Source organism: Orbicella faveolata, unplaced genomic scaffold (assembly GCF_042242905.1).
Source record: "Orbicella faveolata isolate gen_17 unplaced genomic scaffold, um_ofav_v1 contig_34, whole genome shotgun sequence".
NCBI classification, from domain to species: domain Eukaryota; kingdom Metazoa; phylum Cnidaria; class Anthozoa; order Scleractinia; family Merulinidae; genus Orbicella; species Orbicella faveolata.
Window position 1 is genome coordinate 5,727,429 of NW_028301563.1, and position 11,872 is coordinate 5,739,300.

An 11,872-nucleotide genomic window follows, 5' to 3' on the forward strand; every position below is an offset into this window, starting at 1 on the left:
GGTTATGTTAGATTTGCATATTACATTATCAAGACCTTTTGTTTGCCACTTATTACTTGAGTTGCAAAAGACTGATATTATTTCCATTAGGGTGGTTGAAGTTCTCTTTAATTGGGCAGTGTTTCAAAGGTTCTTTATAATTTGGCATTTCGCTATGCAAATAGAGGTTATTTAGAACAGCAGATATAATTCACAGCTAGGTTACGGAAAATTACTTTTAACCACTTCCGGAACTTTGTACATAAGTCTTACCATAATTTGAAAAACCCATGGTTCATGGATAAAATTAATTGAAAAAAATACTTTCATGAAGAAATTAATGTAATTGAAATTTGAAATTCATGTCAAGAATATTTTGTACTTTTCCGGTCATGAAATCTGTTTACATTTCATGAAAATTTACTGAAGAATGTAAACATTTACTAGACCCCAATTTAAGTAGCTGAGAAGTGTTTCAAACAGGATTTTAGAAAGATATACGTTAAATTTAAATAAGTTTTGTGATAAATCGCAACATAATGGAAACTCATTTCCAGCCAGATTTTGTTCTCCTTTTGCATCTGTATGTGCCTGGTTTTTGGTGTTAAATTTTAATGTACAACTGTAGCAGGTTTAAATAAAACTATGAGTTATTTATACATTTTCCTATGTAAATACAGAGATTTTACTTAGGTTTAGGATTTGAAGAGTAGTTATCAAAGTTCCATATAAAATGATTAATGAAGAGTTTTCAATAGTTAGCTATATTTTCACCACCTGTGACTAAGAAAGCTTCTGGTTAGGGTAATATTAAAATGCTACATGTACATGAGTGATGGATAATTTTTAGATTGGCCGCTATCTTTTTACTATCTCTGGCTTTTGTATTGTACTTATTTCACCTCATGTATTATATTGTTCACTGAAAAACCTTTTAAGGAGTGTACAATAAAATAAAATTTTATCTTATCTTTTATCTTATCTTATCTTTTGGGTAGGTTATCACAGTGCGATATGAGTGATGGGTAGTTTTCAGATAGGCTATCTTTTTACTAACTACAGCAGAGGTAGGTTTCAGATAGGATAGGGCAATTTTATTGTTCAATATACGGACTAATCTTCAGATAGCCTAGGTTTTGGCTTACAGTTAGTGGTGGTTTTTGGATAGACAACTTAGTGGATAGATAGGCCATCTAAGCATCTGTTGACTATCTACACAGGAAGCTAGTTTTTAGCTAGTCTATCTATTTCCTAACTATCTGATGGATAGATATTAGTTAGCTTTAAGCCATGCCAAAGATAGCTATCCTCTATCTACAAAACCTCTTGGATAGAAAAAAGATAGAGATTTTCATCCGTCAACCAGGAATGAGACAGTTGCAAGTAGCATGAAGTTAGTAATAAACCAGTAATAAGATATGATCGTTTTTGGGAGGGCGTCTTTAACTGAGGGCAGCTAACTATTGCCCGCTACCAGGAAACATCTCCAAGATGAGTATGCCAAATTAAAAAAGAAAGAATAGAATTGCTTGTAGCATTAGCTACAATACTTGCATCCATATCTGTCAGGTCTTTATAAAAACAATTTTACCCACACTCTTCTCCTTTGAGCATGGTTAAACTGGTTGCGTAACTGAAGTGTGAATGAACTGGTAGCCCACTCAAAAAGTTAGATTGAAGATGTAAAAACGTGTTGGGCAAAGCTTAAGTCCATGGCCTCTGCTATATGACAACAGGTTTTTGGAGGACACTGTATACATGTATGTAGAGTACATTGACCCACTTAAATGTATCAACTGCAAATTTAAATGTACATGTAAATTGCAGTCTTAAATTGTCATCCCTGTAATGTACTGTATGTTCCTGAACGGTCTTTTTGTTTTATAACAGTGAGGTGCTTTGTTTCCATGTTAAACAGAAATTGTTAGAAATTTTTCCTTCACACAAGGTGGGTTAATTCTGACAGAGAAAGTGGAGTCTGCATTTATGCCTACAGTTGTGCAGTTTGAGTAATCTTACTGTTTTGGTCAATTCTGAACTTTCCTATCCTCTTAGGTACTGTTTGATATTGTTTGTTTTTTTTAACTTACAGCTACTGTAATTTTGAAGTGCATAGATCATTGTAATACAATGTGTGATGTTTACAGTTACTTATATTAATAGACTGCTGTGAAGAAACTTGTTCTTCATCACTCTCTCAGCATAATCTGAGTGTATGGAATCTGTTAAGAATTATGCTATATTTGTATAAAATTTCTAATTGAACATTGGTATCATGGAAAATTATTTTGATTAGACATTGTTCAGGCAGGCAGCAAGATCTAAACCCTGTCTTCAATGTTATGATTTAATGTGGCTGCATTGGATGTAACACTGGCTTTGCAGGGGATCAGAAATTCTGAATCTTCTCCTGTGTTCTTTGGGGGATCAGAAATTCTGAACCCTTTCTAGTGTTCTTTGGGGGATCAGAAATTCTGAACCCTTTCTAGTGTTCTTTGGGGGATCAGAAATTCTGAACCTTTTCTAATGTTCTTTGGGAGATCAGAAATTCTGAACCCTTTCTAGTGTTCTTTGGGGGATCAGAAATTTTGAATCCTCTCTTGTGTTGTTTGGGGGATCCGAAATTTTGAATCGTTTTCTATGGAGGTACCTCTCGAGACAAGAAATTCAAAAAAAATCATTTGGTTTCTTATGCGTGACTTAAACATTACATTTTAGTTCAAATAAAGAATAGGGAATTGCTTGGAAGAATTTTTTCATTCCTTGCAAACAGGGGAACTTTTCCTCTGAGTTTTAACACCAGTTTAAGATTCGTAGTATATTGCAAAAATCGTCTTTGGAATTAAATGGCAATCATAGATTTCCGTCTAAGCTCCATGTTTCACTTTAGGCCAATTTTGCACTCATTTCCAACGGAACTTCCAAGCCTGCAACGTAAAACTAACTTTTCTCCGAGACAGGTTTTTATTTTACACCGAAAAAGTAGCCATTTTTGTAGTAGTTCTTAGTATTTACTCTGAATTTTATCAAATTGGAACACCACATTTTAGTTTGGAAGGCGTTCTAGTTAATGCTCGCAAACATAAAGATTCTAGAGCCGCTTTTCACGAAGGACCCACAGGAGGCGAGGAATACCGCACTTATTTAAAGTTCCTCACGATCAAAGGGACGCGTTTCCAGACAAGGGCCATTTCATCTTTTGATCAGGATAGCCGTGCGAGTAAGGATCGGGAAAATTTTAGCTGGGGTTCAATCTTAAATGATTTGAACGCCAAATACTTTGACGCCGCCGTCGCCCAGCGCCCCTCCCGCGACTTATATCCCCGAGTCTGACCCTTCATTTATCTCCGACTAGAAATCGGAAAATTACTCTAGTGCTGCGTACCCGAAATTCAAACCAGAAATGGAGCGCTTATTCTCCAAGGAATTTGCCCTAGGCCGTATTTCTCAGCTTGAAGTTAAACCTCGCTGTGTTCACCCTATTCGCCGTGTTCCTAAAAAAAGATTCTGGTAAATCTTGTCAAATTACAGACTGCAGTCGCCCGTAGGACTGATTAGCCTCCAAGGGGTTTGTCTTCAAACGCGGTTCTCCTGCTCATTGCACAGCCCCTGGAACGTCGCCTTTCGGTTGCGAAACTACTTGCTCAGCATATGCCTGTTCGCTAACCTTTTTCTTTTCTTTCACCTCCCGCTTTCCCTGCTTCCTTAGGTTTCGGTTTTTATGATTTTACTTGTCTGGCGGTTTGGGCGAGCCGCATCAGGGGGGTGCCTTGCGGTGCTTCCTTGACCGCACCCCTGCTGCATCTTTGCTTTATCCGGCAAACAAATAAAGTCAATGTATTTGTATGTAAGTGTCGTTGCTGTATGTCTTCGAGGTATGTCACGAAGGGTTACGTACAGTATTGGACTTCAACCAATAGCAGTATTATGCGTAGTTCAATTCTGGGCCGATCGCATGTTTGCGTGAGGTCGCTAGCTTTGTATCATATCACTGCTCGTTCTTGTAGCTAATTAGCAGCATCAATTTTCAATACATTTCCACCCTACCCAACTTACGGTGGTTCCTTACCCCCTACCCCTACCGCGGCTTTGTTTTGTCCGGCAAAACAAATAAATTCAATGGTTTAGTATAAACTTGTCGTTGTTGTATGTCTTCGAGGTATGTAGAAAGCTTATGTAGAAGTCGTGACGAGCCTTTTTCTTCCAAAAACTTTACTTGATTTCTCAAAGCAAAATAAGACAATACATCGACATGTGCTTTACAAACCCTCCATGTTCTTTCAGCTTTCCCCCTTTGTCAGTCTTATCTCATCATCCAACCATGGAACAAAAGGTCGAACACCAATATTCTTACAACTGAATATATGAAAGTTTGGAAGATCATACGTGATTAACAGGATCATGGTGATCCAACAAGTAAAGCAATGTATTTCCGTATAAGGTAGCAAGCTCATCGGGGTAGTCACAAATTTCATCACAAATTGCATTAATAAAAGCATCCCCATTAACTTATGACGGCCTTCTAAATGAAACAAGGTAAACTTTAAGATAAAAACCAACTTTTGCGACATTCGTGACATTTTTAAGCTTGCTTTGGATAGACTTCACATATCTATGACAAAAGGCCTTATCGAGTCGAGGCGTTTGCAGAAAGCCGTTTGTATCTTTAAATGAGCAAATAGGGTCTTCGAATACTGGGGTAACATCTCACCTCAAAATTTTTCTCTTTATTCCTGTACAGGATAAAGTCTCCGTGCCCCATGAAACTGAATCGTCTAAACGAAATAAAACGTAAAGAATATTAATGATAACGGAAAATGAAAATAAAAAGCAAATTAAACTACTGTAGTTCAAGTGCAGCCAAACGGAATAAAATGGAAGTCTTCTTCCTTCCGTATTCCAGAGCTATGTGTGTGCAATTATAAATCACCATCCTCGTGCATGAACGTTAAGATTATACAGATACATTAACGACACCTGATGGTTTCGAAACCTTGCTTTGAAGTCCGTGGCTGTAAGCCCTACATAGGTTTCGGTTCTGTTCGTAGACATTCTGTGCCAATATATGTCTGAATTTATGAAAACCTTGTTAAAGACTTGGGACCAAAATGGCGGGCATGTTTTTGGAAAATCGGTCAGAAAATGTACATAAATATGGCCATGTCGTACTGAAAGTGCTATCTACCTCGTGCACTCTTAATAGAGTCCATACCATGCCTATAAAAGCCTTTGAAGTCACTGCAAATGAGTCGAATGAGCCAAACAAAGCTAAATTAGAGCTTAAATTGATCATTTGATACGCGGCACTAATTTAGACAGGCTTAACCTCTGCGATTTCACCTAAATGACCTCATTATTTCTTTACTGTGGGCCTCACTATGTCTTCACTGAGGGTTAAATTAGCCAATCATGGTAACAAGAGCATGGAAGGCAGTGGAATCGGTTATTTACCTCTATATTGCAGCGAAAAAGTAGCACTTACGTGACATTTCATTTCAATATCTGTCTGGATTCGCAAAAACATAGCCACAGAATTTGACTTGTCATTGATAATCTTGATACAATTCTGTCCTAGAGCTAGCTTTCCACAAGGCTTATCGTAGCTCAAATAACAGCAAATAACTCTCCTGTATGCCTTTTGAGGCCAGGAAGACTAAATTCACCGTCTTTTCATTGAATCATGAATTGTACAATTAAATTAAGAGTGCTTTTAACATGAAATTGGAGTCTAAATCAACACGAACGTACAGATATCAAAACCGCGGCGGAGAGCTAATCTATCGCTTTCTAAAGGCCTGCAGAGTCCTAAATGGAATGAACAAGAGCTTCCTACATCGAGAATCGAATGAACTTCAAACAAACTAGGCCATAGTTAGCAGTAAGCGAACACTCAACATGTTGTCGTTACGTCAATTATCGCCCGGAAGCCACGCAAGTAAATTTCCTCCGCGCTAGCGAATCACAGACAGTTCTGGTAGTCAGCTAAGCCGAGAACGCCTAAAATTGATAAAACAAGGAAATCCTACTCACGATCAGCGCTTGACCTCATGTTCATCTCTCTGCTCGTGGCCATGTTTCGCACGCAAATAGCAATGTCCCAGATGTACTTCAACTTTGTCGAGCGCGGAATGACACATCCAGATTTCAACAGATTTTAGTCTTTAGCTACATCAAAGTTCAGAGCAAATGACGCCAACAGCAGCTAGAAATGTCTAGTCCACTGCACGTCTAAGGCCTAAATTGATGTGGCTAAAGATTTTTGCTGTCTAAAGCAAGCACAACATTATCGCCACAGGGCAAACGGCCTTCTGTTACGGGACCAAATGCGACCCGTACAGTTTACACATATCCTCAGGCCCGCCTCACGTACGATAATAGACGAAGCTTACTAAAGCGTAATTTGAATATTATTTTTGTCGAAGGCTTTGCAGTCATTTACTCCGCCTGATCTTTACCAGTATTTTACCAATAACCTTAAACTCACTCAAGAATTTCACCAACGCGAATAAATTAAACAAAACAAAACAATGAAATTTCCATACTTTGTAAACACAAAATGCAAGTCACCAAGTACGAGCGTCAAATATAGCAAATTCTGTTCGGTTTTAACCCTCGGACGTAGAAGCTAACCCGGTACAAGGGAAAAGGAGGTGGATGGCGCCCCACCCCCTCCTTGCTTTCGTTCTGTTACAGCAGAGCGAGATAAATTTACATTGACTAGATAGCCCTGAGCTGACTCTACAAGATGACGCAATTTTTGTTGGTAATAATCTAAATAAACTGCAAAGCCGTGATCATGCTTGATTGAAAGTTGGATCTCACAGGAGATCTAATCAGCCAAACCAGAAGCTTATCACCTTGACGCATTTAACCCTGGTTCAATGCTGCCGATTATCCCGAACCGATTAAACTTAACTTCCGAATATGGAGGAGGTGCTCTCGCGTGGATATGTCATGTTCGCGGACACAGTTCGTCTTAGCCGGAGCAATGGCGGACACATATTTCGTTGCGATGGAGAGTAGGTGGCTGTTTCTGGACCGATTTCTGCACTCATATCATGAGAATCAAACAAACCTTTTCTAAGAAGCTGCTAGTGTAATATCTAGGCCAGTTTTTTGCCAAGTCGCAAGTGCAGGTAAGCATTTTTTGCATCAAAATAATGTTATGTTCAAAGCGTTTGTTTAGCTAGTGCACACGCTTAACTTGGATATTCTTTTTGTCGTTTGCGGGATAACAGTGATCAGTATTGTGGATTATTTTTAAGTGATACTTTAGTACAATAGTCGATTTGGCAGATGTTCACGGCATTTCGCGGGAGTTGATTGTGTGATCAGTCTACCCTTGTTTTATCACAATGAGTGTAAAATTTTGCGGTTCGGCTTGTTACCTTTATATCTTAATCAACGTTTTCTTGTTAATTTTTTTTTTGTAGTGCGTATGTCATCCGTTTGTTTTGCCGACGTTAAAAATTTTTGGATCTTGCTTTGGATACTAACTAGTCCATTAAACTGAGCTATTATGCATTGAACCCACTATCTCCTTTCTGATTGGCCGAAAGCTTAAGTGAATTTTCGAAATCAGCGCCTGTGAGGTCATCTAGCTGCAGGTTATATAAAAATCATGCCAATGACACTCAAGGTCACGGGTAATCATGTCATGTATGATCGCGGTGTGAGATTTCTAGGGGAAATTATGTCAAGTTCGCGCGCCTTGTGTTGCTTGCCGTCAGTGACGAAGCAGAAGCATGGCTTCCATTTTTTTTTTTTTTTCGTTTATTGTATAATAATGGTCAAAACTATGTTACATGCTAGGGACCCACTTTTTGGAGGGAGGGCTATATAAGAGGCCATGGGTCTCCTGAGGGAGGTGGGGGGCTACTTAAGAGGCCATGGGTCTAATGAGGGGGTGGGGGGCTACTTAAGAGGCCATGGGTCTCCTGAGGGAGGTGGGGGGCTACTTAAGAGGCCATGGATCTCCTAACGGAGGTGGGGGCTAAGTAAGAGGCCACGTGTCTCCTGACAGAGGTAGGGGGGAGAGGGAGTCTGGACTCTCTCCTACAGTATATTGGAAGCTCTATTGCGATTGATATTCATTTGCCTTCATCAATTCATTCAATTCAGTCATGCTAAAAACTTACCCTAACCCTAAAATTGATCCTAATAGTCTTCTATGGGCATTTAAAAGGAACAGGGTTTCGTTGAAGCAGTAGGTTCTACATTTTAGACGAAAACTGTCTTTGTCAGAATGAGTGACTGAATATTATTATCCTGAGTGAATATTACAGTTTATTATTAATTATTTTATTGTTAATTATTTTATTATTAATTATTTTGCGATACAATACAAATTTTATTGTCAACTCCCCATGGGGGCTTTTCAGGTACAATCATAATAATGATAAAGATAATTAAAAAAATACTCAAAGATTATCGATAAACAATTATTGAAAAACTATTTGCATGTAAAATTTATCACATTAAAAATTGATTTAAGAGGAAGGCTTTCATTTTACGTTTAAAAATTTTATTTTATTATTAATTAAATAATCTCATAAAAGCGCAAAACGTCTACTTAATTCACACAAAAAAACAAGCTGTTAGATGTATAATCATTTTTTTCTTAAACGATAAGCCAAATTTAATGAATACAAAGCCTACCATTAGTGGTCTTATTGTGTAGGCTTCTACTTCACACACAAAAATACAAACTAGTAGATTTTTTTTTTCACATGATAAGCGAAACTTAATGAATACATAGCCTATCATTAGTGTTCTTCTCGCATAGGTTTTTTTTTTTATCTAAAAATTTCATCTGGCAACGTTAACTGAAATATTTAGCTGTATACATCTCAAATGTATAATTTGCAGTATTTCAGTGTAAAATGGGTTAACTAGCCTACACGACTTCAACTGTTCGTGACATATTTGTACATTTGCCGTTCTCTGTTCGGTCACTCGACCTTTTTGTTGCTTCACTCGTGTTTATGAAGGGTACTTCATGTTGTGTTATAAGGAGGAATTTTATTAGAGTTGAGCCGTAAGACCGTGCTATGGCAAAATTTTTAGAGGTCATAGGTCTGCATGATTTCCGCTGTTATCTGCATGTCGCTTCGTCGATGACACCTTTGTAATTTGCCGTGTATTTATGCATTTTTTAGGCTCATTTCTATTGCAAGATATGTTTTTTAGTCTCCAAGTATTTTCCTTCGCGGGACAAAATATGAAATTTACTGTTAAGTGTTGCTTACTTGCATTCTATATTGTGACACCGGACCCCGGGGGGGGGGGGGGGAAGGACTCCCATATGGAGTGGACGGGGATGCTCGTCGGAAATTTTGAATTTAACCCCTAAAAGAGACCAATCTGGGCGTGGCAGAAGCTTATGCAGACCCCTAAAAGAGACCAGTTTATAAAACAGACAAATAAAAAGTACTTTGTTTATATGAATTGAGTCAATATAAAGAATCAAAATTCTTTCTGTTTTGTTATTTCTTCGCGTGCAACCCTTAACGAGACCTTGACGGCTGAAAATAATGACATTTTGCCCACAACACCCTAAGTGGGACCAAAATCCGAAATTTACACCCCTAAGCGAGACGACGAACATCCACGTCCATTCCATATGGGAGTCCCCCCCCCCCCCCCCCCCCCTCCCGGGCACCGGACCCGGCTGTGATTACAGAACTGTTTGCAAGTACAGGAGGTTATCACGGATATCATATTTGTCCTCGTACGTTTTTCCTTCGAAGACACCGTAGCTTGGAGAAAGCCATACGTTTCTCCAGAAACATTCTTATGTTTCTTGCAGCTATCTGATCGATGTCATGTTTCTCGATGTATAGGTTTATTCCTCCTTTTGGTCCTTCTGGCACCACATGATTCAAATGTAGCTGTTTACGCGCAAGTCTGTTGACTGTTTTACGTGTTGCATTGCCACTGTTCGGCTTAGCTCAGGCAAGACCATTGTTTCGATCCTCAATGTGGATCTCATCAGTTGCCGGTATTTCTAAAATACTATGTACGTCTGTAGTTGCTAGCGCAACTCGCACATATGTGCGGATGTAAGACATTCTGCGGCTTGTACAAACTTGTAAAATGGCTAGCCTACACGACTTCTATGGTTCGTGACATTTGTACATTTGCCGTTCTCTGTTCGGTCACTCGACCTTTTTTTCGCTTCACTCGTGTTTATGAAGGGCATTTCATGTTGTGTTAAAAGGAGGAATTTTAAGTCGAGTTGAGCGGTTAGATCGTGCTATGGCAAATTTTTAGAATTCATAGGTCTGCATGATTTCCTTTGTTATCAGCATGTCGCTTCGTCGAGTTTGAGACCTCTGTAATTTGCCATGTGTTTATGCATACCATTGTTTTGGCTCGTTTCTATTGCAAGATACAAGTAATAGTTTTCCAGGGACAAAATATGAAATTTCCCGTGAACATGTTGCTTACTTGCATTCTATATTGTGATGCCAGGCCCGACTGTTTGATTAGAACACTTTCCAAGTAGTATGATGCAATTGATTCTTATCACGGATATCCGATTTGTCCTCGTGCGTTTTTCCTCGGAGGCGCCGTAGCTTTACTTCGAGAACGCTATACGTTTCTCAAAAGACATTCTTTGGTTTCTTGCAGCTATCTGATCGAGCTTATGTTTCTCGAGCTCGATGTATAGGTTTATTCCCCCTTTTGGTCTGGCACCACATGATTCAAATGTAGCTGTTTACGAGCAAGTCTGTTGACTGTTTACCCTGCTCCCAGAGGTTTTTCTTGATGTTTCTCCACATGAGCGAGCTGCGAGAGAGCCGCGGAGTTTCCCTGCTAGCTTGCGAGCAGGCTCACCTTTGAGTCACACGCGCGAGCGTCGATAAGCAAAGCGATCCGGCGGGAAGGAGTCTGGTGAAGTAGCCTGCGAACAGGCTCTCGGCGAGGACGGAAAAAAATTCCGGCGAGCGCGAAACAGAAGAATTCGCAGCGCAAAGCGATCGGGGCTTCGTTCGGGTTCACCGGGAGCCTGTTCGCAGTCTACTGGTGAAGAGGCGCCAAGAAAGTGAGCCTGCTGTGATCTCTGTAATTTTTCATTTCTGCGCGTCGATCGTCTGAGCGAAGTGAAATACCATTGGTCGAAAGGCGGGAAAGGTGAGAAAACTGTCAATCTACTATGTTTGAGGAGCGATTAAATCCCCATGGAGTCGGTAATTAAACGCACAATAAAAAACAAGTCGTCCACATTTGGAGTCAGAGGAAGAGTTGAGTGCACATATTACTGATGTTTTAACAAAGTTCCAGTCTATTTCTGGTTAAATTTCAAACTAAAGAGGGAGCAGGAAATAGCAGTTGAAAGTATGTTAATGAATCAAGACGTACTTGTCGTGTTGCCGACTGCATATGGGAAGAGTTAAATATTACAAACGTATGTGGTTGTAAGCGGCAACGAAACAACACAGAGGCGTTTGCCCGTTTACCGGCATCGCCAAAGACCAGATTGCCAAGGCAAGATCACTAGGAATCAAAGCGTGTGTCCTTAGTAGACATAAACTTTGACACTTTTTCTTCGGCAAAACTTTATTAACAACGGATATCGCGCCTACATGTTGTTATGAAAAAGATTTACAATTTTCCCGAGAAATATGAGCTGCCAAAGCTCATACTTCCGGTGAAAATCAATTGACTTTATTCTTTTCTGCGGTTTCCGGGGTGGAAATAAAAAAAATTGCAGAGATCAGAGCAGGCTCACTTTCTCGTCACTGCCTTCGGACAGGCTCCCGGCGAGGACGGAAAAAAATTTTTCGGCGAGTGCGAAACAGAAGAATTCGGAGAGCGAAGCGATCGGGGCGGGGACAGGGGAGCCTGTAGACTTTGTTTTTGATGTGCCTATCCGCCCTTAGTGATTAGC